Consider the following 3,830-nt stretch of genomic DNA (forward strand, 5'->3'; position numbering starts at 1 on the left):
CGAGCCCCAGGTCACTATCCCTGCAGGGACTTGCTTACAGAGGCGGCTGAGATGTTGCGTAGTACAGAATTGTAGGGCGAACGCAGTCTATTTCATGGACTCAAGACGATTTATAAAAAACAAACAAACAGTTAACCACTGGCTTCAGGGGGGAAACATGGAAGGAGTTTGGCATGCGCATAGTGGGGGCAGGGGGAGACAAAAATTGTAGGTAACAGGGTCGATAGCCCGGAGGCAGATAGGACGAATCCAATGAAAGACAGCCAACAATTTGGCATAATCCATTTGCAGGCCTTTTCCTGAAATGATGTACCCTAAGAAGTGTAGGCTGAACTGATGAAAAATGCACGTCTCCTGCTTGGTGTAGAGATGATTATTTCTCAATCGTCTTAGTACTTGGAGCACAAGAATAAGACGAGATTTCAGACCAGGTGAGAAGACCATAATGTCCCCCAGGTACATGACTACACAAGAATATAGAAGGTCTTGGAATATCTTATTAACGAATTCTTAAAAAAAAACACTGGGGCATTGCAAAGGCTGAAAGGCAATACCAGATACTTGAAATGGCCACCCTGGGTATTGAATGCTGCCTTCCATTCATCGCCTTCACATATCTGCACCATGTTGTTCCTTTATTGAATATGCAACATAGATAAAATTTTATTCTTCTGTGAAAAAGTGTCAAAAAGGCTTTCCCAAGCCCCTGATGTTGCAAGCTGCAATGCCTTCTCACTCCTCCTCCCCCCATGTTTATCCCTGCTTGATTGAGAGTCAGCTGGTAGAAGGTACCAAATACAGTAATTAGTACACATCTTTTATTTTTAGCAATTTAGCCATTTTCCCGTTCCTCTTTAACACCGATATCAGCCCTATGCCGTTGGTTCTCTAATTAATTTACTTAAACAAAGTTTGAGATGTCAAAAAAACCTGGACTGCGGACGATGGTCAGTAATTAGTATATTTCCGTTAGGACTAAAGAAAAAAAAAAAAATTATCAAAGCTCTTGGTGGTTTGACTTTTTGCTGATCTACGCCCTGCCCGACAGATATGCAAATATATTTGTGTTCAGTGTTCAGGCTGTGCCATAATCCCCCACCATTGTAATAAAATTGGAGGCTAAACCAAAGGGAGATATCGTTTCTTTATATAAATCACCATGCATAGTGCATTTTCGGTCATATGGCCGCTTTCTCCTAAACATGTGCTACCCTGTGATTGGCTGAAGAACTATAGAAAGGAACCTGTGTGCGCACTACTGGCAAACAGGCCAGCTCTAGTCCTGCCCTATGAAATTGAGGGAATGGGAAGTATCAGTGCACCACAGAGAGGACTCTTAAAGGCTCAACTGCAGAAGGAGCACTAAAAATTACCTTGTCCCCACGCTGGAGGGGTAAAGGAAAAACCTTCAGCAGGTTCATGCATACAAACCTGCTGATAACTCCTGGTAGCCGCTTACCTCCTCTTTCTGGGGCCGGTCTTCAGATCCTTGTACCACGTTTTTTTAAGTAAATTAGTTCCTTTGGAGAACTGGAGGAGTTCCTCGGCCTACCAGAGCACTGTTTTGCCAGCCCGCCACCTCCGATAATTACGCCTACTGATGCATAAGCTGGAGTATGCAGTTTTGAATATGCACAAGTAGGTATGAGTATCAGAGGCGGCAGGGTGGGCCAAACATTGCTCTGGGAGGCAAAGGAACGCCTCCGGGGCTCCAGAGATTTTTATAAGATTTCCTCAAAGCGAAACAATTCACAAAGATCAGAAGACAGGTGCCCGAAAGAGGAGGCAAGATGCTTTCGGGCATCAACAGGTTCATATGCACAAACCTGCTGACAGGTTAAGGCAATGTTCACACTACGTAAAACTACGGCCATTGTTGCCGATGGCAACAACGGCCGTAGTTTTTGCGGGGTGGAACAATGCCTTAGTTTTAATAGGATCCCGGCCGGAGCGTATACACATCGTATACGCTCCGTCCGGGCTCCCGCGCGGCCCCGCAAATAACTGACACGTCAGTTTTCTGCGGCCGCAATTCAATGAATTGCGGCCGTAGGAAACCCTGTCACTTTTCACACTATGAAGCCACCGGCTCCAGTCGCTTGCTCCATAGTGTGCAGGGGGAAGCGCTGATGCATCAGAGCTCTGCGGCCGGACAGATCATCTGGCCGGTACTTAAGTACCGGCCGCGATGATCCGGGCAGAGACCGGCCGTTCAGTGATCCGGCCGGGGCCACGGAACGGCCGGATGTTCACGTTTTAAAAAAACTTTGAAATGACTAGAACACTTGAAGGCTATGTTCACACACAGTATAATTTCGGCCGTCATTACCTGGCCAACACCGGCAGTTATTTGCATGTTCCTGCGGCCTTCAGTGCTCTGACAGCCACAGGAACATTTATTTCCTTACGGGCCATTTGGAGTGTGTATGAAAATCAATTAAAGAGTCACTGTCGTATTTTTTTTTTTGCAGAAATCAATAGTCCAGGCGATTTGAAGAAACTTTGTAATTGGGTTTATTAGCCAAATCTGCCATTATCTGCATGTAAAAAGCCTTTTCCCAGGTCCCCCCTCCTTCCTCTTTTTCATCCACTCTGAAAAATCTGAAAATTGTGACTTGTTGCAGGAGTCGTACCCTGTCTGCTCTAGGGAGAGGGGAGGGGGGAGGAGGAAGGAGGGAGTTAGCCGGCAGCAGAAAGCAGATAACAGAGGATTACAGGCAGGAGCTGGGTGACAGCTGTAATCCGAGCTCAGACAGGTCACTGGTGACTGTCACAGGAGATATCCCGTGAGGGATTTGTAGATTAACTCTTTGTTGTACTGTTTTGGTCTTTTCTTTAGCTCTCTCCATAGGAGAACAATGAAGACAGGGGGGAGAGCTTCAAACTGCTTTTTCATGATAAAAATGCATTTTTCGGATAATAAACCCAATTACAAAGTTTCTTAAAATCGCCTGGACTATTGATTTCTGCAAAAAAAAAATTCACGACAGTGACACTTTAAGCTTTGATTTCCATACACACCACGGATGAACAGACTGTATCTGTGCGTACATGGAAGACTTGTGGAACAGTGGCCCACATGATCATTCTTCTGGACGGCTGCACCCAACAATGGCTATTGTTGGTGCGATGTGTGCAATGCCGCCCAGGCTGAAAAGAACGGCCACTGTTTTCACTGAAAACATGTCAATTCTTTGGGCGGAAAGCAGATCTGCAGCGGAAAATTCTGTGAGTTCAAATCCCAATGAACACAATGGGACATTGTTCTGTTCATATTTTATGGGCAAAATTTCAAGCGGAGTCTGTGGGAAATTAAGCACGGATTCCTCAGTGTAAAAATACTCTAATGGTGCGTTTACACAGACACATTTATCTGACAGATTATTGAAGCCAGAGCCAGGAATGGTTTGAAAGAGATGGAATCTCATTCTTTCCTTATGTCCAGGTTCTCTGTTTATAGTCTGTTCCTGGCTTTGGCTTTGATAATCTGTCAAATAAATATGTCCGTGTAAACACAACTTTAGTTCCAATAAAGTGAACAGAGCTTAGCTGCAAAACCACACCCAAACCAGAACTCATGTATCTATGTATTCCAGGCAGCCCTAGGGCTGCATCCAATTTCTTCAGCCACCAGTATTCAACTGCTGAAAGATTGGACTAGGGCAAGCTTGAGCTGCACTCATGAATAGTGCATTTATACTAGTATGGTAGTAGGGTTTGACCTCATGATTTATCTATATTTAACTACTTTTGCCAATAGTTTAAAAATACAGAGCTACAAAACATAACCAAGACCTAAAAGTTTCATATTTGATATAAATAACAACATG

This window comes from Dendropsophus ebraccatus, chromosome 3 (genome assembly GCF_027789765.1).
Source record: "Dendropsophus ebraccatus isolate aDenEbr1 chromosome 3, aDenEbr1.pat, whole genome shotgun sequence".
Lineage (NCBI taxonomy): Eukaryota > Metazoa > Chordata > Amphibia > Anura > Hylidae > Dendropsophus > Dendropsophus ebraccatus.